Source organism: Microtus pennsylvanicus, chromosome 11 (assembly GCF_037038515.1).
Source record: "Microtus pennsylvanicus isolate mMicPen1 chromosome 11, mMicPen1.hap1, whole genome shotgun sequence".
In the NCBI taxonomy this organism is placed as follows: domain Eukaryota; kingdom Metazoa; phylum Chordata; class Mammalia; order Rodentia; family Cricetidae; genus Microtus; species Microtus pennsylvanicus.
In genome coordinates, this window is record NC_134589.1 from 19544187 (window position 1) to 19571313 (window position 27127).

At 42.7% G+C, this 27127-nt stretch overlaps 1 protein-coding gene across 3 annotated transcripts in view; it reads right to left on the minus strand.

The window, feature by feature from the left end:
- The window catches only part of Dcakd (dephospho-CoA kinase domain containing), a 47489-nt gene that overhangs the window by 19847 nt on the left and 515 nt on the right, over window positions 1-27127 (minus strand). The window contains exon 1 of one of the 3 annotated variants that reach the window (XM_075990584.1): window positions 4551-4676. The exons of the other annotated variants lie outside the window; for them this stretch is intronic. The gene's annotated coding sequence lies outside the window, so the exon portion shown is untranslated. Of the gene's footprint in view, window positions 1-4550; window positions 4677-27127 lie in introns of those variants that run through there. 3 annotated transcript variants of the gene reach the window in all.

Genomic DNA, 27127 nt, shown 5'->3' on the forward strand with positions numbered 1-27127 from the left:
GGCCGGTAGCTTGATTTTAGGATAACCGATGCTAAGCCATGTGTGACAGTGCATAGTTGAAATCCCAGAACATGCAGACAGGCAGGAAAAGTGTGAACGCTAGCAAAGGAAAACAAAACCAAAGAAATTACCAATGCTTCCACACGCCACAGCATAAAACGGCAGGAGCGAGCACAAGCATTCTAATTATTCATTTATTTATTGCTTTCTCAGGACAGGGTTTCACTATGCAGACCTGTCTGCCCTGGAACTTACTATGTAGACCAGACTAGCTTCAAACTCAGGAGATTCACCTGCCTCCTGAGTGTGCCACCAGACCTAGCCAGTTTTCTTTTTTTCTCTTTTATGGTTTTTTGAGACAGGGTTTCTCTGCATAACACACAGTACTGGCTGTCCTGGAACTCACTTTGTAGACCAGCCTGGCCTCGAACCCACAACAGAGATCCGCCTCCCTCTGGCTCCGGAGTGCTGGGACGGACTAATGGCATGGGCCACCACTGCCACATCCTTTTTTTCTAAAGGCCATTTTAGAAATTGTTGGAACTTGAACTTAAAAAAAAAAGCAGCAATTCAGCCTGGCGGTGGTGGCTCACACCTTTAATCCCAGCACTCGGGAGGCAGAGGGAGGTGGATCTCTGTGAGTTTGAGGCCAGCCTGATCTACAAGAGCTAGTTCTAGGGCAGACTCCAAAGCTACAGAGAAACCCTATCTCGGAAAAAAACAATAAATAAATAAATAAATAAAATCGGCAATTCATGTTGCAGGGATCCGATGCGGTCTTCTAACTTCTTGAGGCCCCAGGCACACACTTGATACACAGATGTACATGCATGCAAAACATCCATACAAATAAATATCTGAATCTAAAAAATAATTCATTTGTGTTAAATACGGAGTGTGCACATGCAGAGGTCAGAGGACGCCAGGCGCCTGGCTGTGTCCTGCTGCTTTACTGTTTTGGGTCTCTCACTAAACCTGGAGCTAGGCACCAAGCCCCAAGTTGTTGTTTTTTTTAACTTAAAAATCATCTGTAATTATACAGATTTCTAAATAAGCATTTCCACTCCTTCCTTCCACTTTAACTCTTTGTTGTTCTGTTTTTTGAGACAGGGTTTCTCTGTGTAACGGTTCTGGCTGGCCTGTAACTCACTTTGTAGCCAGCCAGGCTGGCCTGGAACTCACAGAGATCTGCCTCCTGGGGTTAAAGGCAAGCACCACAACCTGGCCTATGTTATCTCTTAAGGTAAAACTTTCCGTTTTATATTGTAACATTAGATGTTACAGTTTCTTCCTTGAAGAGACATACTTAAACCACTGAGTTCTTTGACAGTATCTTACAAGTTTTGGAAGGTCTAATCATAATGAAAAACATTAACAAAATTAGTTCTTTTCTCAATCAAAACTAGAGCTTCATCTTTCTGCTTTCTCACCCTGAGAACCACCCTAAGTCTGAATATAAACAAACCTTTGTAATCACAGTCCATGTCTTAGCAAAGGTTTGCAAACAAATGGCCATTAAAGGCCATTCTTTATGAATTCTTGATGAAGTTAATCCCTTTTGTGGGGTATATTAATGTATTTGTTTTTAGCTCCAAGGGTATATGGCAACCTGAAGTGAGCTAGTCACATGTCCACTGCCAGCCTGAACTTTTGCTATAAATCCAACATCTCCCCCATCAGTTGCTCCGCACCATCTGTCCCGGCAGCAAGGAAATATTTTCTCCCTTTAAACCTTCATTTGTGGAAAACACATGGACTTTTAAAATAATAGTTTTCCCTCTTAAATGTGACTTTCTAAGTAGAACCAAACAGCAATTCTTCGTAAGCCCTATCTTACATAAAGAAACATCAGGGCTTTACCTAACTGAACCACAGGCTTTGAGCTGCCCTGGAGCCTGGGAATAATTACAAATTTCAGACACATTCTTTTGGAAACAGCATTGTTTGGTCAAAGCATTTTACAAATTCCATCCCCATACTTTCCCCCATGTACTATTTCTGCCATTTTAATACAAGCAGGTAGCTTAGCTAGGCACAGTGGCTTGTCTAATCCCAGAGCTAGGGAAGCAGAGGTGAGAGAATCCTCACACCAGCCTGAGTGGTATCTTTTCTCAACCAATCAGTTAATAACAGCAACAGGGCATCTTCTACTGTACAATGTTTAATTTTCTCCAATTAAATAACAATTTTAAGATGCAATCACTCTTAAAAGTAACGGATTTCTCTATGTAGTCCTGATTGTCCTGGAATTCTCTGTAGACCAGGTTGGCCGGCAACACAGCCTCCCAAGCGCTGGGAGTAAAGGCTTGGGTTACCCAGCCCTGCCTAATAGTAACAAATTTCCCAAAAAATATTTTCTTTCAAAATATATTTTAATTAAATCTTTATAAAAGTTGTTCAACAGCTGGAGAGAGGCCCAGTGGTTATAAGAGCACTGGTTGCATTTGTAGAGGACCTGGGTTCAATCCCAGCATCCACATGGTGGTTCACAACTGTCCATAACTCCTGTTCCAAGGGGTCCGATGACCTCTTCTGACTTCCATGGTAACCAAGCATACATATGGGGCACAAACACTCATTCAGGCAAAACACCCACTTAAAAAAAAAAGACAAAAACATATTCTTGGACTAAGGATATAGTATACTTGGCCACCAAGCATTAGGCCCTGGAAACAACGCAAATTTCTTGTTATTTGGTTTTTGAGACAGGGTCTCATGTAGCCAAGCTGACTTCCAAATGGCTACATATCCCAGAATCACACTGAACTGTTCCTTTGACCTCTCCCTCCCAAGACTAGACATTGGGATTACTGGACTTCAGCCCTTGGCTTCACTTAAAAAGCTGATATTCACATGGACATACATATCTAGTGGTAATGGTTGAGATTATCAAAGGGCTTCCACCCTGACTTGCAATAACATAACATGTGTCTGGAACCCCAGCACTTAGAGGTGGAAGCATGAAGATCATCAAAGATCAGGAGTTCGAGGTCATCCTTAACTCTGCTAATCTTTGGAAGCCAGCAGCGGTGGAGATCCACATCTCAAAATAAAAAATGGATGTGCTCCACCATGCTTGGTAAGATAAAACAGCCTAACAACACAACCTTACCCAAAGATAACTCACTTAACACATGCTGAGTGAGGAATCACTGTTTCTGTTAACAGAAGTCTTTGCTGTGTACAAGCAAGCATCCATTCTGTGCTGGGAAATCAAGGCTGTGCTGAGGTCAAGGGTGAATTCTGACAGACTCTGCCAGAAACACATAGGCTATTCGGTGTTGGATTCTGAACTAATGACTGGTTGTTGCATGATCATGTTGCCGTATTTTCATCAGTCCTCACATTCAGTTAAATTGGTCAGCACCCAATTTAACAAGCTGTGGGTTAAAATACATGCACGGAAAACCCAAAATGGCCGGGCGATGGTGGCGCACGCCTTTAATCCCAGCACTCGGGAGGCAGAGGCAGGCGGATCTCTGTGAGTTCGAGACCAGCCTGGTCTACAAAGCTAGTTCCAGGACAGGCCCCAAAGCCACAGAGAAGCCCTGTCTCGAAAAACCAAAAAAACAAAACAAAACAAAAAAACCCAAAATGTACGCCATTCGAAACTTCAATGTATCATCTTTAAAACTGAAACACAACGGGAAAGTGTAACCAGATAATAATGTCCCTGTAACCCTGGGTCATCACAGGAGCTGTGAACACTCCTTAGCATTAACACCAGAGGTGCCTGTCTCTGCCTCCCCTGGGAAGCAAAAAAAATAGGAGTCAGGTACTCTGAGGCCCTCAATTTTTTAGCGTTATGTATTTAAATTTTCATCTGGGGCCGAAATCTTGCTGTATGTAGATCACGATGGCCTGGATGCGCCTGGGAGGCCCTTAACTTAGTGGGTTGAGTGGGAGATTGGCTTCGTCCCCAGACCTAAAGTAAACTAAAAGAATTTGGAAAACCAACCATTTTAGCTTCTCTGAGGAGGGGAGCCATGAAAAACAAGGTCTGAAAATAAGATGGTAGATGCCGTTTTGCATCTACCACCGAGCTTGAGATGGGTTTCGTCCCCACTTTTCAGATGAGCAAACTGAGGGTAGGCAAGGATAGGAAGGTCATTCTATTGGAAAGGGCAGAGGTTAGATTCAAAAATCAAAACTGGGGCCGACGCCACAGCTCTAAGGCCCAGAGGCTTTGGCCAGAACCTCGGATTTTACATCCCTTTCCAGTGGTAAACGTTTTCGTTCCTCCGGTTCCACGGCTGTACAGGGGAAATAACACTTGATTTCGCAGGTTTGTTGTCAAGACGACGATAAACGCGCTTGTTTGCCCCCGGGTCAGCAACAAAAACAGACTTTAAAAAAAAAAAAAAAGAGGCGCGCACAATGCACCAGACTGGGCCGCGGGATCCCGCGCTCGGCGGTGGTCCTGCGCAGACCCGGCCCCCAGCCCCGCGCGGCGCCGCCGGAGGAAACAAAGCGAGCGCTCGCGGCTGCCACCCGTCGGGCCCGCCCCCTCCCGGGGCTGGCGGCTTCCCTTCGCCCGCGCCGCTACCTACCGGGGCTCCGACTCGGCCTCAGCCTCGGCCGCTAGCCCAATCTCCGCGGCGCTTACGGCTTGGCTCGCTGCGAACAGGAGGGATGCGCGGGCGTGCACGCCGATGAGACGTCCAGCCAGCGGAAGGGGCGGGACCGGAAAACGGGGCCTAGCGTCTGCCGCCAGCACGAGAGGAGGTGGGCGTGGTCGGGCCGAGCTAAGCACGGAGCCCGAGCGGGTCCAGGCTCAGTCTTCACCTTTTTATCCACTACTTTTCTTCAGGGCCAGTGGAGGAAATGTACTTTCGGGCGCAATTTCTATCACCTGTTTTTTCCCCTAGAGCAGTGAATACGAACCTCACATTTCAGGAACAAAATGATCAGAGAAAGGTGTTAAAACCATGGCTCCGCTCTAGTAACCACAGTAGCCACAGACTTTTTATGCAACAGGTTTTATTTTTTTTTAAAAATTTATTTATTTATTTATTATGCATACAACATTCTGTCTCCATGTATGCCCGCATACCAGAAGAGAGTGCCAGATCTCATTACAGGTGGTTGTGACCCACCATGTGGTTGCTGGGAATTGAACTCAGGACCTCTGGGAGAGCAGCCAGTGCTCTTAACCTCTGAGCCATCTCTCCAGCCCCTGCAACAGGTTTTAAAAGCACCGTGTAACGTTATCTCAGGCCTCAGAGTCCTTACGATGGATAATGTCGTTAATTTAATTTTACATAAGAAGTAACTGATCTTTCGAAGTTAATCCATTTCTCCGCTCAAAATCAATTGATTGCTGGTCCATTTTTGTCCAAACCTCTCTTCTAAATTACAATCTCTCCATAGTTCTGCGGACACGACTTCTTTCAAAACCATTTTCATTCAGTTACTCTGTTGGACAGCATAACATTTTGGGCATGCAGAGGATATATATTACTTATTAAATATTATAAGGCCCATGGTAGCTAAGATCTTATATCAATATCTGACATCTAATATCAATGGGGCCTGATTAGTGGGCAGGACAGCAGTCTTCAGAAGAGGAAACACTGGGAAAGCGACTAAGAAACGAACTCTTGGATCATGTCAAAACACCAGCCATCATGATCTGGACCTGACTTTTTTCTTCTCTTGCGCCCTCTGTTTTTGAGATAATATGTACATGTGACATAAAACAGGACTTCTATAGCTAAATTTAAAATAATCAAGAACATAGTCTGGCCTAGCGAGCTGAAATTAGCAGATCAAGAAATGCAGCCTCGCCGGGTGTTAGCTCATGCCTTCACCTCCGATCCCAGCACTCGGGAGGCAGAGGCAGGCGGATCTCTGTGAGCTTGAGGCCAGCCTGGTCTACAGACCTAGTTCCAAGACAGTCAAGGCTGTGCAGAGAAACTCTGTCTCCAAAACAAACAAACAAACATCAACAGGCCTTAGGCAGGCAAGCCTGCAGGGTATTTTCTTAATTAGTAATTAATATGGAAGGGCCATTGTGGGTGGGACCACTCCTGGACTTAGGATTCTGGGGTCTATAAGAAAGCAGCCTGAGCAAGTCATGAGAAACAAGCCAATAGGCAACACTCCTCTGTGGCCTCGCATCAGCTCCTGCTTCCAGGTTCCAGCCCTATCTGAGTTCCTGCCTTGGCTTCCCACAGTGGTCAGAATTTGTAAGCCAAATACCACCACCACCACCACCACCACCACCACCACCCCCACCCCCACCCCCGTTGCTCTCAATCATGAAGCTTCATCATAGTAGTAGAAAAGTAACTTGTACATAAGGAATATCTTTCTTCATTTTTAGTGAATTCAACTTGTCCTAGAATCCCTAGTCCAGCATCTACACTGGTGCTGGTAAGGTCTCTTTGGACTTTAACATTTGGTTAATTTTGATTAATCCACCATGAATGTTGTTGCCATTGAAGACGGATAGCTTTTGAGTGATTGATAAAAGAGTCAACCTTGGGGCTGGAGAGATGGCTCAGAAGTTAAGAGTGCTGGCTGTTCTTCCAGAGGCCCTGAGTTCAAGTCCCAGCAACCACTTGGTGACTCATAATCATGTGTAATGAGATCTGGTGCCTCTCTGACATGCAGACAGAACACTACACATAATAAATCTTAAAAAAAAAAAAAGAATCAACCTCAAATGTCTGGATATCCCATACACAAGTCAATACAATAAAGGTTACTTCTAGGCACAAGTCTGAGTGTGCTGTAGGGCTTCCAGAGCCATCCTGGCCTGATAGTAGTATTTACATCATCTGGGATTTGAGTCCAAGTTACTCCAATGAATTGAACTTCATGCGGTTTGAAGGTATTACTGTGAGCTATCTTGCCACACTGAGAGGGCAAGTGATCATCACAACAGGTTATATCGTGACAGGAACAGGCAGCTGCAATAGACTAGCCATTATATCCAGGAATTCTTACCCACTCTTTGTTACTGAAATGTAAGGTTCATGCTCACTGCTCTATGGAAAAAACAGGTGTCAGAAATTAACGTCAGGAAGTAGATTTACATCACAGCTTTAAGAGAAATACAAGAGACTTTTGCATCTCAAATATCTTTGGGATGGAGCAAGAGGGCTTCTGCAGGAGAAAAAGGTTCCAGATGGGCTGGAAGTCTGCGTGCTGTATGTAGTCTTCTGGTCCTCAGCTATGCTTCTTCACATCTCCTTGGAAAGCTAAGTAAATTGACTAGAACCTGGGACTGTGACCTAAGGTCAGCATCTCTATTTTCTTTTTAGACACAAAGCTTTTCTCCAAATCAGTTCATATGAATTGCGGAGAAAAGGTCGCTTTCTAGAATTTAGACTTGATGTGGGATTCCCCTCTGTATGCTATAAATATGTTTTATTGCCGTTGGTTAATTTTAAAAAAGCTGCTTAGGCCTATGGCAGGCAGAATAAAGCCCACCCACCCCCTAAATCCAAACAGAAATATAGAGTCAAAGTAGGCGGGGTCAGAGAGATACAATGTAGCTGCTAAAGGAGGCAGACACCAGGTAGCTGCCCAAGAAGCAAGAAGTAACAAACCACAAGCCTTGCAATAAAATACAAAATAATAGAAATGAGTTAATTTTTTTTTTTTTTGGTTTTTCGAGACAGGGTTTCTCTGTGGCTTTGGAGCCTGTCCTGGAACTAGCTCTGTAGACCAGGCTGGTCTCGAACTCACAGAGATCCGCCTGCCTCTGCCTCCCGAGTACTGGGATTAAAGGCGTGTGCCACCATCGCCCAGCTGAAATGAGTTAATTTAAGATATAAGAGATAGCTAGAAAGATACCTAAGCCATTGGCCAAACACTGTTATAATTAATATAGTTTCTGTGTTGTTTATTCAAGTCTGGGCAGCTTGGAAATGGAAAAGCAGTCTCTGCTTACAAAATGGAAAACACAGATTAATATTCCTGCAGTCTCAGAAATGGAACATAAACCAACTCATGTTTCTGGGAAGGATATTATAAAAAACCATTCAGGTGGTATAAAAACACAAAATAACTAGCAAACTTTCAGAGGTACCTGTGGGGACTGAATTATACCTGCCCACATTCCACATTTTCTGGTGGTCAGAGAATCTGAGCAACGTACAAGGCTCAGTTTGCACCTTCCACACAGGAGGTGGTCGCATGGCTCTTTGACGGTAAAACAACCTGATGCATCCCATCAAGTGGTCAGGATATGCTAATGACATTCTGTTCCTTCTACTGTAAACTAGGAGGTCGCCTAGGGAAGAGGTGTTTTCCGTCTGTGTGACAAAATAGGCACAGACAAAATAGGTGTAGATGTGGCCTATGTCATTTCCCCATCCATTTGCCTGCAAAATTCAAGATGTTATTTTTTCTGCTGTGTAGTACTCCATTGTGTAAATACGCCACATTTTCCTTATCCATTCTTCTGTTGGGGGCATTTAGGTTGCTTCCAGGTTCTGGCCATAACAAACAAAGCTGCTATGAACAAAATTGAACTCATGTCCTTGTGGCACGATTGAGCATCCTTTGGATATAGACCCAAACGTGGCATTACTGGGTCTTGAGGAAGCTTGTTTCCTAGTTTTCTGAGAAATCGCCACACTGACATCCAAAGGGGTTGTACCAGCTTGCATTCTCACCAGCAATGCATTAGTGCTCCCTTTTCCCCACAACCTCTCCAGCATAAGTTGTCATCAGTGTTTTTGATCTTGAGCACCTACATTCTATACTGATACAAATAAACCAGGGAAGGTAGGTTACAAATCAAAAGGTTTAAGTAAAATGGAACAAAGCCCTTATGATTCTGTCCAAAAGTCAAAATTACGTGCTATTCTCAAGGTACTAAGGGATTTTAAAGAACCTCTCAAAATAGATACTGATTCACAATATTCAGAAAAAGTTCTTTTCATATTGAAACCACTGAGTTTATACCAGATGATACAGAACTGACTTCGTTAATTATGCGGGTTCAAGATATAATCAGGTATAGGCTTTGTCCCATATACATACCACATATCAGATCCCATACCAGCACGCCAGGTTCTCTAGCACAAGGTAATGCAGAAATTGATTGATTATTGATTGGAAATGTGTTGAAGACCTCAGAATTACATAAAAACATCATATTAATAGCAAAGGTTTAAAAAGGGACTTTTCTTTTACATGGCAGCAAGCTAAGGAGATTATAATGAAATATCCTACTTGTTCTTCATAAAAAACACCTGCAGGAAGTAACCCAAAGGGTACCCAAAAGAATGGAATCAGGTAGACAGATGGATGTGTTCCACTTTGTAGATTTGGAAAATTAAAATATGTACACCACACCATTGACACCCATTCAAGTTTTCAATGGTCACCTGCTTTGAGTTTGGAAAAGGCTAATTCGATAATCACACCTTTACTGGAAGTTATGGCCATCATGTGTATACCTGCACAAATAAAGACAGGCAATGGTCCAGCATATGTCTCTAAGAAGATGAAAATGGTTTTTTGTTTATTATAATATAAAGCTAATCCCAGCACTTAGGAGGCAGAGGCAGGCGATCTCTGTGAGTTCGAGGCTAGCCTGGTCTACAAGAGCTAGTTCCAGGACAGGAACCAAAAGCTATGGAGAAACCCTGTCTCGGAAAATATATATATAATATTACAGGTATATCACACAATCCTACAGGTCAGATAGTTATAGAAAGATCAAATTGAACTATAAAGGATATGTTAAACAAACAGAAAAGGATGAAAAATACCCCCAAAATAGATTGCATAATGTTTTAGTAACCTTGAATTTTCTTAATGCTAATGAGAAAGGAACAATGGCAGCAGAGAGACATTGGATAATAGAAAAAACTTTTGAATTAAATCAGCTGGTGTATTTCAAGGATGTGTTAACCTCAGAATGGAAACCAGGAGATGTGCTATGTTGGGGAAGGGGTTTCGCTCTTGTGTCCACAGTAGAAGAAAAGCTATGGATACCATCAAAATTAATAAAGATTTGGTTTGAAAAGGAGAAACCATTGATAAACAGAATCACCAAGAAAGAGAAATCTGACTAATACTAATACTAATATCCTCTGCAGGGTAAGATCTTATTGACATACATATAATAATAGTCACCATTTATTAAAAATCAAAGTTGGCTTTGGAGTTGGACAGTGGCTATCCTTCTCTAAATCCAAGCATGTTGTTAAAAGAAAAATTCAGAGTTTCTGTCTCATATAAGGAGTCACCTGATATGGGACAGAAGGAAGATAAAATTTAGGGGCTAGGGGCTAGAGAAATGGCTCAGTGGTTAAGAGCATTGCCTGCTCTTCCAAAGGTCCTGAGTTCAATTCCCAGCAACCACGTGGTGGCTCACAACCATCTGTAATGAGGTCTGGTGCCCTCTTCTGGACTACAGGCATACATGCAGACAGAATGTTGTATACATAATAAAATAAATAAATTTAAAAAAAAATTAGGGGCTACTATTATCAAAACTCTGCTTTCAAAAAACTGCAGATCACTACCCTTTTTGTGAGTTTATCCCCAAATAAATAAATCTTTGGATACTCCATTCTGAGCTATTGTGGAACTCTTTTGTACACAAACATAGACTAGCATGTCTAGGGTCTATAAGAAAGCAGCCTAAGTCATGAGAAGCAAGCCAGTAAGCAGTACTCTTCCGCATCAGCTCTAAGTGAGTTATAGGAATGCCCTTAGCTGAAGATGCAGAAGGCCCAAGGTCTTGGCACTCTGGAAACTGAGGCAGGATTGGGAATTCCAAGATCAGCTTTGTGAGCTGTGGCAATCAGGCCAGTTTTGGTCTGTCTCAAAGCAACACACATAAAAGAGGGGAAGAGATGGGTGGTTAAAAGATTGGTGTTCTTGGCCTGCTGACTTAGACCTGTAATGCCAGCAGCTTGGGAACCTGAGGCAGGAGAAGCAAAAGGCCAATGCCTGCCTGGGCTAGAGTGAGTTCAGAGTCAACCTGAGTAAGTTATAGAGACTCCATCTCAAAATAAAAGTATTAAGGATGTAGCTAGTGGTCTATAGTCCCAACGTCAATCCCCAGTACAAATAAATAAATAGAATAAATAAATTATGGAAAGAATTAGGGAATGGGGGAAAAAGACAGTTTTTGGCCAGGTGGTGGTGGTGCACGTCTTTAATCACAGCACTCGGGAGGCAGAATCAGGTGGATCTCTGTGAGTTTGAGGCTAGCCTGGTCTACAAGAGCTAGTTCCAGGACAGGCTCCAAAGCAACAGAGAAACCCTGTCTCAAAAAACCAAAGGAAAAAAAAAAGACAGTTTGTGCCTGCTGTTAAAATCCTGCCTGTTAAATTCCTGGAACTTTCTCCTTGCCTTCTATGGCCAAGATGACTTACGCTGTGTCTCCAAATGAATGGTGTCTATATTCTACTACCCATCCCCAACAGAGTTGCTATGCAGCCAGACTGGCCTTGAATTTGCAAATTAGAATTCATCTTATAATTCAATGGACCCTTTGCTTCACACATCCTGACATTGCTTGAGCTCCTGTACACCATACACCCCTCTACTGTCTAGATGTAGACACGTCCTGCCCAGTGCCTTAGAACTCACTCCCTCTCCAGTTAAAAAAAATTATTCAACAAATTCAAACATAAGCTTTCTTTAACTACTTGGTGTGTGTGTGCTTTCAAGGTCTGAAGACAGCTGTGGGAGTAGTTCTCTCCTTCTGACCCGTGGATTCTGAGGACTGAACTCAGATTTTCAGATATGGTAGAGAGTTCTTTTCCCTTTGAACCACCTTGCCAGCCCTCTCCCCTCTCTTCCAGAAGAAACCTATCTTCTTCCTGACGAAGCCCCTCCTACTTTGATATACTTTTTCTTTTCTTTGGACTCACTGAATTTAACTTTGCTTGCGTGAGCGGGAGTGGGGGGTCTTTACAGGAACAAGACACTGTAACAGCTGCAGAAGGAAGTAGCTCCCTACGTCAAGACAGTAGAAAGCTCCTCCTCGGGAATCAGCCTCTCCTGGCTCCAAGCCAGGAGCCAAGAAGAATAAATCTCTTACTCTATAAAGCAGCTCTAATGTCCCAGTCTCCCTCCCTTAACAATCGGCTTGCAGATAGACTTGCCCTGTGGTTCTTAGCCTTTTTTACTCCTGACCTATCAGAGGGTACCCACACCCCTCAGTAATGGTAGCCGGTCTTGACAAGAACAGGAAATGCCTGCCCTGCCATTGGCACTTGCCTAATTATTTAGCTGGTTTTGTTTGTTTGTTTGTTTGTTTGTTTTTCGTTTTTGAGACAGGGTTTCTCTGTAGCTTTGGAGCCTGTCCTGGAACTTGCTCTATAGACCAGGCTGGCCTCGAACTCACAGAGAACCATCTGCCTCTGCCTCCCAAGTGCTGGGATTAAAGGTGTGCACCACCGCCTGGCAAGTTATCTAGTTTTTGTCAAGGGATAGTGCATGAAAAAACTCCAGGTGTCTTGCTTATGATACTGAGAACTATTTGTGTGCCAGTGAGGTCTTTGCATTCTAAGATTGGATCTATGGTCCTGTGGTCCAATCTGCCAGGACCTTTGCTTTTAGGAAAGGTTGAAAGGCATGGTCTCTCTCTCTCTCTCTTTCTCTCTCCCTCCCCCCGCCCCGAGTGTGTTTGTGTGTGTGTGTTTACATCCCCTTGGAGACCAGATGAAGACATCTGGTGTCCCGCTCCATCAAGATCCACCTTTTCCCTTTGGATAGTCTCTCCACACACCACAGTGCTGGGTCTCAGGTGCCCGCAGCCACACCTATGCTCATACGGCGGGACCATCTCCTCAGCCCCAAGTTTTGTAGTTCTGAGGTGATGCCATCAAGAAGTCTTTCAACTCAGTTACTGCCCATTAATCAAGAAAGTGACAATAACCCCTGGATTGGCCCCAGCGGCTTATACAATGATCTCCTTCCACCCTGACAGCTACTGTGTCTCCGCCCATTCTGCACCCTTAGCATCTATCCTAGCAAATCACACTGCTTCCAGCTTTGGTGGGAGAACAGCCCTGTGAATCACAGCAGTGATGCCTTTGACCTCAACTTCCCAAAACCAAATTTACTTTCCATGCTTATTTTAAATAAATAATAATACACAATTAAATTGATACCATACTTTGCAAATATCATTGAATCCATTCTTTATTTAAAAACTTCCACAGCTGGGTATGGCAGTGATCTGTAATCCCAATATTCAGGAGGCTGGGCAGGAGGTTCATGAGTTGAAGGCCTATCTGGGCTACCATCCAGACCAGGCCAACACTGTCTCAAAAAAAGAAGAAAAAAAAAAGAAAGAAAGAAAAGAAAAAAAAAAAGACTGCTAAAAAACATATAATCAAAGCCGGGCGATGGTGGCGCACGCCTTTAATCCCAGCACTCGGGAGGCAGAGGCAGGCGGATCTCTGTGAGTTCGAGACCAGCCTGGTCTACAGAGCTAGTTCCAGGACAGGCTCCAAAGCCACAGAGAAACCCTGTCTCGAAAAACCAAAAAAAAAAAAAAAAACATATAATCAAGTCAGGCAGTGGTGGTGCATGCCCTTAATACCAGCAATTGGGAGACAGAGGCAGGTGGATCTCTGAGTTCAAGGCCAGCCTGGTCTACAGAGTGAGTTCCAGGACTCTGAGTTCAAGTCTACACAAATAAACCCTGTCTCAAAATACAAAAACCCCCAAAAAAACAAACAAACAACCCCCCCAAAATAGGTGGGTGTTGGTGGCTCATGCCTTTAATTCCAGCACTCGGGAGACAGAGGCAAGCGGATCTCTGTGAGTTTGAGGCTAGTCTGGTCTATGAGAGCTAGTCCCAGGACAAAAACCAAAAGAAACCCATAATTGAAACCTAGGTCCTCACAAGGTCCAACTCCTTAGCCAGACACACAGCCTTTGTAACTTGGCCAGGTTGCCTTTACAGACCTATTTGTCATCAAATGCTACCCTGTGAAAGAGGGAGGAAAAGTCACATGTTTCTTCCACCCAGCTCTGGGTTAAAACATCCCATGTAAAGTTTCAACTCTGTACTAAGCAGCAGAGACTTTGGACAAATCACTGAATGAAACCTACCCTGCTCAGACAAGATAGCAGACGACACAGACCAAAAGGATAGGATGCTAGCAAGAAAGTTCTGTGTAAACATCCTAGCATATACTCTGTTCCTGCCTCTGCCTTTTTCTTTTTTAAAAAATATTTATTTATTTACTTATTATGTATACAGTGTTCTGTCTGTGTGTATGCCTGCAAGCCAGAAGAGGGCACCAGACCTCATTACAGATGGTTGTGAGCCACCATGTGGTTGCCAGGAATTGAACTCAGGACCTTTGGAAGAGCAGGCAATGCTCTTAACCTCTGAGCCATCTCTCCAGCCCCCCTCTGCCTTTTTCTTTTCACAAGTCACCACCAAGACCTTATCCTTTCTTTGTTGCCACTTGCGCATAGATAAATCTAACAATTCTATTGTTGTTATTATTGTTTGTTTGTTTTTAGGGGCAGAGAACAAACCCAGAATCTTCCCTGTATTACACAACGGTTCTGCCCCTAATCCCTACTCAGCAAATGTTAAGGGCCATTGGTCTGGGAGAATGGTCTATATTCTGTCTATTATATTTTAAATAAACGCTAATTGGCAATAGACAGGCAGGAAGTATAGGTGGGACAACCAGACAGAAAGTAGAGGCAGGTCAATGAGAACAGGAGAATTCCTGACCCGATCACAGAAGAAGCAAGATGTGACTGCCCCACTGAATAAGGTACTGAGCCACATGGCTAACACAGATAAGAATAATGGGCTAATAATGGGCTATATAAGTTATAAGAGTTAATAAGAAGCCTGAGCTAATGTAGACTTCTGTGTGATTTCTTTGGGACTTAAGGACTGTGGGAACGAGGCAGCACAAGGACCAGGTGAGACAGAAACCTGGGACAACAGGCCACTGTGTGCTGACCTAAGGGATACAAAGAAGTGAGGAAAATCCAACACATCTCCCACCTTGTGCAATGTAAATTCTGCTGTGGAAACCACACATACTGAAGTAATTCTTCAGTTTATCTTAGAAGAGGGTCTGGAGAGTCCCAGAAATTACAGCGGGGGAATACAGAGTTTACGCAGCCTCTAAAAGCCAAATGTAGTTTGTTTTAGGGAGATAGAGATGTGGCTCGATTGCAAAAACATGCTTGCCTAGCATGCACAATGTCCTGGCTAACCAAGTGGGCATGGTGGTACATATTTATATTCCCAGCACTGGGAGGTAGAGGCAGGAAGACCAGAAGCTCAACACATAGCAAGTTCAAGGCCACTCTGGGAAAGATTCAGGAAGGAAAGGAGGGAGGAAGGAAGCAAGCAAGCAAAGAGCTGCAGAGATAGGTCAGTGGCTGAAATCACTTGCTGCTCTTCCTTCCGAAGGACCCCAGTTTGGTTCCCAGCATGCACATGGTAACTCCAGTTCCAGGGAAGCAGACGTCTTTGGGTCTCCTTGGGCACTAGGCACATAAGTAATGCTCATACACACAGGCAAAACACTTTTACACATAAAATTAACTGGGGTGGGGTCTGGAGAGATGGTGCATCAGTTAAGAGCAACGGCTGTTCTTCCAGAGGACCTGAGTTCAAATCCTAGCACCCACAAGGCAGTTTACAATTGCCTGTAACTCCACCTCCAGGGGACTGGGACACCCTCACACAGACATACATGCAAGCAAAATGCCAGCGCACATAAAAAATTAAAAAATTTAAGAAAGTAAACATTTTTGTTTGTTTTTGTTTTTCAGGACAAGATTTCTCTGTGTATATCTGTCCATACTGACACCAGGCTGGCCTTGAACACAGAGATCCACCTGCCTCTGCCTCCAGAGTGCTGGGATTAAAGGGATGTGCCACCATTGCCTGGCTAAAAATAAATTTTTAAGGATGTTAAAGTTTGGCTCCCCGGCCCAAAGACTTTTTCCATAACACCGCCCCAGATATGCATCCTCAACTTCATCTCCCTGTTCCATGTGCGTATGTGGAGGTCACAGCACAAATTTCAAGAGTCAGTTCTCTCCTTCCATTGTAGCTACAGTCTGGGTATGGAATGCAGGCTGTCAGGCTTGACCATGTTGTCTTGCCAGCCCCTAAGTTATTTGAAAGTGCAGGGAACATCTGTTATATTCTTAAATCCACAACACTGAGCGAGCAAAAGGCCCACTGTTCTTTGGACCTCATGCCAGGACTGTGACTCAGGAAGAAACAAGGGTCCCTTCCAGAAGGTGAGCTTCCGGAGATGTGAGAAGCTATTGAAGGCCATGTCCAACTTGTCACTTCACGCCCAGATGATTAGCCTTTCTCTACAGAGGGAAGAAACTCTCTGACTAAGATTACTAAGTGACAGCATAGTATCGACTTGTTTTTTTAAAGATAAAGCCTCAGCTAGATATAGCGGCCTAAACTTTTAATCTCAGCACTCAGGAGGTAGAGAGAAATTGATCTCTGTGAGTTCAAGGTCAGCCTGGTCTACACTTCAAGTTCTAGGACAGCCAGGGCCACACAGTGCCCATCTCAAAAATCCAAAACAAACAAATGACCAAGTGTCGTGCAGCCCAAGCCAGCCTGGAGCTCTCTCTATAGTCAAGGGTGACCTTGAATTTCTGACCCTCCTATTTCTACCTCCTTAGTTCTAGGATCTCAGGTACTACCACATCTGACTTCTATGGTGATGGGAATTGAATTTAGGGCATTGTGCACTGTTGACAAGCACACTACACAACTATGCCAAGTTCCCAGTCTCTCCAATATAATCTTCAGGAGACAGAAGTATGAGCCCATCTCTCCCCAGATAAAACTCCTTCAGAGACTCCAAATCTTTAGGATAAAGTCTCCCCCTCTTCTGCCCAATTCCTGCCTGCTTTTCCATTATTCTCTCTCTCTCTCTCTCTCTCTCTCTCTCTCTCTCTCTCTCTCTCTCTGTGTGTGTGTGTAGCACTTAGAATCGAACCCAGGATGTGTGTGTATGGTACTTAGAACTAAACCCAGGATGTGTGCGCATGTGAGAGTGTGTGTGTATAGTACTTATAATTGGACCCAGGATGTGTGTGTGTATGCTTGTGTGTGTAGTATTGAAGGCGTAAGTCACAAACAATGCCACACCAGTTTGGAATTATGATTAATAGGGTGGTATTTATTTAAAGGGGAAAAAACTTACAGATCACTGTCAGCCCTCTGCGTAACCAGGAAGGAAGTCAAGTCACCGGCGGAGCAGGAAGTGAAGAGAGAGAGGAGAGGGAAGTGGCCGCTTTTTTAAAGGGAGAGAGACCACGCCCCAAGGGGCTGGTATCTCAGCGGCAATAGGCTGGAGGAGTGGGAGGACCTCCCGTAACACCTCCCCCTTTTGTTTAAATAAGAGAGTTCTAAACCTACTATGAAATTATATACAATAAGTACAAATATCCTATTCTAACTAGCTTAGGTCTTGTATAATAAATAACTTGGCCAAGTCATGAGACAAAGGTAACTACATCTATATAGTCTTCAACCCCATCAAAGATCTGAGAAGGGAAATAATGTTACTTGGTTAATTAGGAAGTTCAATAAAACAACTTCCAAAACATGCAACAAATCACAGAGACAACTAGCTACCTAGGCAATCACCCAAAGTCACATTAGCAGCGTTGAAGCAACCAACTTTGGCTAAGGCCTAACATAACTGACACACCATTTTCAAAGGCAAGCAACTTTTCAAAACTATCTTACCCTGTCTTGGCAGGATAAGACAGCCCTGTTTTATCCATTGATGCACGCTCTGTATCTTTGTCAGTGGTTGAGGTATGGGCATTTCTTTGCCCCAAGGCCAGTTCTGCCAAAAGGAAAGGCTCCAGGTGGAGTGTCTTTGGTGCTCAGCATTCTCTCGGGAATAGAGTGGTGTTGCCAGGAGCAATTGTGTCTCACTACCACAAAACTCTGAGTTAGATTAAAGGCCATTTTCTACAGCTCTTTGAAGAAGTTGAAGATTATCTATCTATACTGAGTATAATCTCTATATATCTAAAGAACCTGATTAGTCTAATTATAAATGACAAACTTAGATGACTATTAGTCTATATAATTCTCAATATCTATCTAACTTAAAGATTAAGACAATAAACAACTGTGAAACAAATGAGGACAATGACCTCCAAATATAAACAATGTACAAATATACATTGCAGTAGGTAAATATATATCAATACACAAACATTATATAAGTATCTTAATCAGAGGTAGAAATGTACACAGCAATATGGTAAATATATACAATACAATATATGTCAATACATAAAAATGTTTTAAACAAGGTAGAAACATGCATGCATCCAATAGTCAATATAATTTAACTTTGTATCAATATACAAGAATCTATACCAATATATTTGTCTAAAAACAGTAACTCACAATTACAAATCTATTATCCCATCATCCCTCTTTTTTTTTTTTTTTCAAAATGATCCCTGAGCTTATAAAATTCCTCCCCCAACCCTCAATCGTATACTAATTATAATCAACCCCTAAATGATGTCCCTAAACCCAAGGGCAAACTTTACTGGGAGAGGGGACGTCGTCCTCTAGAATTACTTCCAGCTGTCATGGGGGCGACGTTCTTTCTGGGGGATCCTGTGAAAGTAAAATGATGGTTAAATTTCAAGATCAATGTCTTTTAAAATTGCCAATAGTCTCTGAGTATTTTGTGCAGGTCTGGCCAAAATGTTGTATAAGATGTGCACCATTTCAGCTAACCAAGTTGGAACTGTCTTGTGCAGCTGGTACCCAAAGCAGGTCTTGTTGTAGCGCTATCAGTATCATGACGTCATATCAACCAGGTGGAGTTGTTGTTATGGGGCCCCATCTTCTTCCTGGAAACTTCAAATGTCACTTCAGGAAAAACTCATTGTTCATTATGAGAAACTTAAGCATTAATCATATAGACATATATATATATATATATATTCAATGAAAGACATGATAGATATATTCAATGAAAAGTATGATAGATATGAAGAAAAGCAAAGATGTTTTCTAAACTCATATTTCTTTCTGTCCCACATCATGGCTCTTGACATGAGACAGAAACTCCAGAAACTCTGGGTTTTTCTCTTACTAACAGGCTTGGAATTGGAGAGGGACTGAGCCAGAGTCCAACTTCAAAACCAGCTTTATAAATTTAGAAATATGGTTTAATATTACTTACACGACCCATTCAGTTTTCTTGATATTTCCTATTGGGCAGGTATTTTTCCATCTGTCAGTATCCAAACATCCAGGGTCCCTTGAATTTCTCAAAGATGAGTGTTTTCCTGTGGAGATAAGAACAGAACCCTGCCCCCATTCTATATGTTTTTCTTACCACCTGTATGAATATCATCATTATGGATGAGTTGTCATTTCTCCTTTCCAAGAGGTTTCTCTTCTTCAAATCGAAACTTTATTAATTTTGATGGTATCCACAATTTTTCTTCTCCTGTGGAAACAAGAGCAAAACCCCTTCCCCAACGTAGCACATCTCCTGGCTTCCACTGAGAGGTCAGCACATCTTTGAAATAAATCGGTTGATTTAGTTCAGCAGACTTTTCCATTATCCAATGTCTCTCTGCTGCTGTCGTTCCTTTCTCATTAGCGTTAAGAAAATTCAAGGTTAATAAAGCATTATGTAATCTATTTCTGGGGGTATTTTCGGTCCCTTTCTGTTTGTTCAGCATATCCTTTATAGTACGATTTGATCTTTCTATAACTGCCTGACCTGTAGGATTATTTGGTATACCTGTAATGTGTTTTATATTATAATAATCAAAAAAGCGTTTCATTTTCTTAGATACATATGCTGGACCATTATCTGTCTTTATTTGCGCAGGTATACCCATGATGGCCATAACTTCCAATAAATGTGTGATTACTGAATCAGCCTTTTCTGAGCTCAGGGCAGTAGCCCATTGAAAACCTGAATACGTGTCTATGGTGTGGTGTACATATTTTAATTTACCAAATTCTATAAAGTGGAACACATCCATCTGCCAGATTTCATTTCTCTTAGTGCCCTTTGGGTTACTCCCTGCAGGCAACGGTGTTTGATTATAGAAAGAACAAGTAGGACATCTCTTTATAATGTCCTTAGCTTGTTGCCAAGTAATGGAAAATTCTTTCTTTAGGCCTTTACTATTGACATGATGCTTCTTATGAAATTCTGAGGCCTGCAACACACTTCCAATCAATAATTGATCAATCTCAGCGTTGCCTTGGGCTAGAGGACCAGGCAGACCTGTATGGGACCGGATGTGTGTTATGTACATCGGACAAAGCCTGTTCCTGATTATGTCTTGTACCTGGATAAACAATGAAGTCAACTCTGTGTCATCTGGCATAAATTCAGCTGTCTCAATATGCAAGATAACTCTTTCTGCATATTGTGAATCTGTAACTATATTAAGAGGTTCTTTAAAATCCCTTAGCACCATAAGAATGGCATATAATTCTGCCTTCTGGACAGAATTATAAGGGCTTTGTTCCACCTTACTCAATTCATCTGACTTGTAACCTGCTTTCCCTGATTTATTTGCATCAGTATAGAACGTACGGGCTCCAGTTATTGGAGCATCACGTACAATTCTAGGAAGAATCCAAGAAGTTCTTTTTATGAGGTTAAGTCTACCACTTTTGGGATAGTTGCTATTAATTTCTCCCAAAAAATTAGCACAAGCTCTTTGCCACGGTTCATTGTCTTCCCATAACTTTCTTATTTCTTCAGTAGTAAAAGGCACTATAATTTCTGCTGGGTCTATACCTGCTAGTTGACGAAGTCTCAGCTTACCTTTTATAATTAATTCAGAGACTTTTTCCACATAAGTTTTTAATTTTTTACTTGGTTTATTAGGTATAAATATCCACTCTAAAATAATATCTTCCCTCTGCATTAGAATCCCTGTAGGAGAAATTCTGGAAGGCAATATGACTAGGATGCAGCTAAGATTTGGGTTCACCCTATCCACATGTGCCTCCTGTAATTTTTCCTCAATCATTGTCAGTTCCTTTTCTGCTTCAGCTGTCAGTTTTCTTGGACTATTCAAATCTTTATCACCATCTAAGGTTTTGTTTAAATGAACTATTAGATCAGGTGTTATCCCAACAGCTGGTCGTAGACTGGAAATGTCTCCTAACAATCTTTGGAAGTCATTAAGAGTCTTTAACCGGTCTCTCCTAATTTGTGCCTTTTGCGTTTTAATTTTCTCTAACCCTATTCTGTAACCTAGGTAATTAATAGAATTTCCTCTTTGAATCTTTTCAGGGGCAATTTGTAATCCCCACCTAGGCAAGACTTTCTTTACTTCTTCAAACATCCTTTCTAAAGTATCTTTATTTGAATCAGATAACAAGATGTCATCCATGTAATGATAAATAATGGACTTGGGGAATTGTTTACGAATTATTTCCAATGGCTTACTTACAAAATATTGGCACAGTGTAGGACTATTGAGCATACCCTGTGGGAGGACAGTCCATTGATATCTCCTATTGGGCTGAGAATTATTATAAGTAGGCACTGTGAAGGCAAATTTTTCTCTATCCTTTTCTTGTAACGGTATAGTGAAAAAACAATCTTTCAAATCAATAACTATAAGAGGCCATCCTTTTGGTAACAGAGAAGGCAAAGGAATTCCAGATTGTAGTGAGCCCATAGGTTGAATTACTTTGTTGACAGCTCTTAGATCTGTCACCATTCTCCATTTACCAGATTTCTTTTTTACAACAAACACAGGAGAATTCCAAGGGCTGGTTGATTCTTCAATGTGGTGAGCATCTAGTTGCTCCTGCACCAGCTGTTCCAATGCCTGTAGTTTATCTTCAGCTAGAGGCCACTGTTTGATCCATATTGGCTTCTCAGTTAGCCATTTTAAAGGTAGGGCTGTTGGTACCTCTAAAGGTTTGGTATTTGCTGTATGTTCTTGTACAGCCTGAATGGCTAGTGACCTTTTTCCATAATACCTCATCATATACTTCCCAGAATTATGAGTTCCTGGAACTACAGGAATGTTAATCTGGGTATTCCATTGCTGTAGCAGGTCACGGCCCCATAAATTTATGGCAATATTGGCTATATATGGCCTTAGTCTTCCTATTTGCCCTTCGGGCCCTATGCATTCAACCCATCTTGTGCTTTGTTTTACACGAGATAGGGTTCCAATTCCCAGGAACTGAACATCTACCTCTTTAAGAGGCCAATTCGGATGCCAAGATTCTGGGGTAATGATACTTACATCCGCACCTGTGTCTAATAAGCCTTCAATAAAAGTGCCATTTATACAGACTCTTAGCTTTGGTCTTTGATCATTAATAGAAGTCTGCCAAAATATACGTTTACTCTGTCCAACTGGGTTTTTTGACTCATCCTCCACATGGATTTCATCATTTAGACCAGTATTACTTTTTACAGCAGAAATTGGAGCTTTTAATTTTCTTGGTGAGGCACGTTCTCCACTGTGACTGGGAATGACTGGGCCACTGTTGGCTTGGGGGCCTGCGAGAGGCCCCTCAAGGAGTTTCCCGACGGTATCGGGTTGCCTTGTTTGTCTGTTGTTGACCTGCATTCATTGGACCAATGTCGGCCTTTACCGCATCTCCTACATATACCTGAAGGCCTAGGTCTCCTATCTTTGTCATTCCCAGAGGAGATAATATTCCTAGAAATTCTGTGCCTGCAATCCCTTTTCAGATGTCCTAATTTACCACAATTAAAACACCTGGCAGTTTGATGTCTCCTCATTGCTGTGGAAATCGCTTCTCCTACCCAAGATTCATCGTTATAGCTAAACGTCTCAACATTCATCGTATGCTGAATCCATTCATCCATAGGTGCTGATCTAGACTTTAAAGGCCCAATTATCTTTTTGCATTCTATGTTTGCATTCTCAAAAGCTAGAGATTCAAGAAGTATTCGTCTAGCTTCTGGGTCTGTTACCCCTATGTCCAGAGCCTTAATTAATCTTTGCAAAAAGTCAATAAAGGGTTCTCTCTGTCCCTGCCTAATTCTGGTATATGATTCAACCCTTTTTGCTGGATCTTGTATCCTATTCCAAGCATTTAAAGCTGCTTGGTGACATAGACACAGTACTTCATCATCATAAAGAGCTTGGACCTGTGGATCAGCATATTCTCCTGCACCAAGAATTTGGTCTTGGGAAACCTCAATACCTTTTGCTCTTCCTTGCTGTTCCATATGTTTGGATTCTTCTCTGAAATAAATTCCAAACATCAAGGAAGGTCCATTATCTAAAACTGCAGACACTAACTGATGGAAATCATGGGGGGTAGCTCTAGCATTAGAAGCCCAAGTCCTTATCATTTCCTTTACGTATGCAGAGTGCAAGCCAAAATTAACAATAGCTTGCTTAATTTCTTTTAGATCATTCATTGCTATTGGCGTCCATCTAGCTTCTCTGACTCCCTTTGAGCCTTTAGAAGTTGACGCTTTGTCAGAATTAAGTATAGGGTATGCTGCTAAAACCTTTGGTAAGCCAGTTCTAATAGCTGGTGTTGGCATTGTATCCTGTCCTTGTGCCTTATTACTCTGTTCACCAGCTCCAATCATTTCTTCAATCATTTCAAGTCTTTTTATTATTGTCTCTTTTGAATCCTTAATCTCCTGACCTGCATGAGTTTCTAGTAAAGATTGTATGGTTCTTAGGAGTGCCATGATCTTCCTAAATGATAGAATATGCAAAAGAATACTAAAACCTAGTAACCAGTAAATTAAGTTATCCCCATAGTCATATAAACCTTGCATGATATAACCCATTGTATTGGTAACCAGAACAGTAAAATTCGCGTTGGAAACGGGAACTGCCATATTACCTATTATCCAGCAGGTGGCGCTGTTGCCAAGTCTCGACGAAAACACGGTCCTGTTTCAGAGTCCGCCTAGTATTTGTTAAAAACTGGAAAATGTAAGTTGCTCAACAAAGTAAATGTAATTAAATCAATTCCAGAGATGGAACCAGAAACCAGAATCCAGGGGTAGAGAAGAGCAACCTGGAAGCCGCTTATGCCTCCACGTGACAGAGTCACCCTGAGGGGTTGCAGCTTTCAGCAACCGCGTGCTCTGGTTCGCGTCACTTAAGAGCTGTGCTTGCAAGGGAGATTTAAAAACGACTCAGAAAAGAGCAAACCAGGCGGGCAGAGACTACGCGGGCCTGTGGAGTTTAAATCCACAGGCAGCGGCTGAGGAAGCAAGGGCTCCCGCCAAGCTGAACAAGCGCCCGCCAAGCTGAACAAGCGCCCGCCAAGCTGAACAAGCGCCCGCCAAGCCGAACTTCCGGCCGCCAAGCCGAACTTCCGGCCGCCAAGCCGAACTCGCGGCTGCGAGCCAGGAGAGGTTCTAAAACCAAACGTTGGGCGCCAAATGAAGGCGTAAGTCACAAACAATGCCACACCAGTTTGGAATTATGATTAATAGGGTGGTATTTATTTAAAGGGGAAAAAACTTACAGATCACTGTCAGCCCTCTGCGTAACCAGGAAGGAAGTCAAGTCACCGGCGGAGCAGGAAGTGAAGAGAGAGAGGAGAGGGAAGTGGCCGCTTTTTTAAAGGGAGAGAGACCACGCCCCAAGGGGCTGGTATCTCAGCGGCAATAGGCTGGAGGAGTGGGAGGACCTCCCGTAACATAGTATTTGGGATTGAACCCAGAATCTCAGGCATGCTAGACAAGTACCCTGCCCTGAGCTATCTCTAGCTCTTTTTGTATCTTTTACTTTTCCACAGTGTTTCCCTAAGTTGGCAGGCTGATGTTGCTCTACCGCCTCGGTCTCTTCAGCAGATGGGATGACAGGCCTGTACCACCAACCTTGCTTTCAATCTCTACATGTTCCTCATCCCCCCAAACCTACAGTTTTATCAATCTCATTATGGCACCTCAAAAGCACCAACCTGAGTGGGGGAGATGGTTCAGTGGGTAAGAATATTTGTTGTGTTGGGCATGGCAGCACATGCCTTTAATCCCTGTACTCAGGAGCAAAAAGCAGGTTGACCTCAAACTTGTGATCCTGGCTTATCCTCAAAATCTTCTCTAAAAGATTCTATTTTTAGCCGGGCGGTGGTGGCGCACGCCTTTAATCCCAGCACTCGGGAGGCAGAGGCAGGTGGATCTCTGTGAGTTCGAGACCAGCCTGGTCTACAAGAGCTAGTTTCAGGACAGGCTCCAAAACCACAGAGAAACCCTGACTCGAAAAACCAAAAAAAAAAAAATAAATAAATAAAAATAAAATAAAATAAAAGATTATATTTTTAATTATGTGTATGCCTGTGTATCTGTGTTCGGTTTGTGCATATGAATGTTGGTAGCCACAGAGGCTAGAAGAGGACTACAGAATTCAAGGAGGCCTCAAACTTACTATGTTCCTCCTGCCTCTGCCTTTACGTGCTAGGATTATAGGCATGTGCCATCACACCTGGCAAGCCAAAGTGTTGTACTTAATCTGTGAACTATGAACGGCAGGGTCCACCAGGCAGAGGTGGTGCAAACCTTTAATCCCAGCACTTGGGAGGCAGAGGCAAGGGATCTCTGTGAGTTCGAGGCCAGCCTGGTCTACAGAGAGAGTTCTAGGACAGCTAGAGCTGTTACACAGAGAAACCCTGTCTCAAAAAACCAACTCCCCCTCCCCAAAAGGGTGACAGGGTCCACAGAAACCTACATTTATTCTTCCTTGATCTTATTGAATGTTTGTTGTTTGTGCCGAGTCCAATAACACAGGGAATTAGAATTAGAGTTGTTAAGTTCCCATTCAAGCTCTGCAATTGGGCATCACTGAGTTTTGGGACAAGTACAGTTTTCTTCAAGTCCCCTCCCCTGTCTTCTTCACCAGAGAATATTAAGTTAGAGGAGGCAACAGAAAAGTTAGCCTCCAGATGGTGAGATGGGTCCATGGGTCAGAGTGCAAGCATACACACACACACACACACACACACACACACACACACACACAATGTATTACGTTGGATGCACTAGTTAGTGCCCAGTGAGCCCAGGGCCTTCCATATGTGAGGCAAGCCATGTACTGAAGAGTAGTCTTGGTCCTGGAGGGGTGAGTACAGGTGACAGCTGAGCCCCAGTGGGTAGCTTTGACTGCTTTCCAAAAATCAAACAGAAACGACTGGGCAGTGTTTGCAGTTTGGGAATCTATTTACTTTTCTGGGCCTACCACTAATGCTAGAGGAGCTGGTTATATTTAGCTCTGGGTTTTATTTTGTTTTCTGTTCCTGAGTCAGAGGGGAATTGTTTCTTCCCTTGTTAAGTTTTGCAAAGGCAAAGATCATTTATTTCCCTTTTTGGCCAGCAGCTCTCTGATGGAAAGAACTAGTCTTCTCGCTCCACCTACCATACTCAACATAAACAGGCAATTTCTGAGACAACATCTTTGGGCTATCGTCTCAGGATTATGGTTAAACTAGTTAGTGACAGAACGGAGACCCAGGGGACTGAAGCATTTGGGCAATTCTAAGATAGATGTTACAATTGCCTTCCTATAATTGGTTTTCCTGTGGTGGCTGCCTATATCAGACAACATGATTGTTGCGATGAATTAAAGAGGGAGCCAGATGGTGGTGGCGCACACCTTTAATCCCAGCACTAGGGAGGCAGAGGTAGGCGGATTTTTGTGAGTTCGAGGCCAGCATGGTTTACAGAGTGAATATAGGACAGGCTCCAAAGCTACAGAGAAAAAAGAACTGTCTCAAAAAACAAAACAAAGCAAACAAAAAGAATTAAACAGGGTATAGAGTAGATAGATCCATATTCATATACAGATTTTGCCACCTACAAGCAATGAACCAACTTTTCTGGAATATGTCTTTCAGTGTGTTAAAAAAAAAGGAAAGAAAATTCATGACATCCACATTCTAGACTTGTTAAATTATACATAAATATATACAAAAAGCCTTACCCCACAGCCTGGTTTATAAGTGCTCATTTAATGATGTAGGGAAACTCATGAGGCCTCAATCCTAGACAAAGAACTACAGGCAACTAAGGCATGCTGAAAGTGGGAGAAAAAATCGTCCTCCCCATAGAAGAGCACACCAGTCCTGAAATCATATTTCTATATTATGCGTACTGGGCAGGCTGTATTAATATATTTAGGAATACACGCACCCTATAAAGAG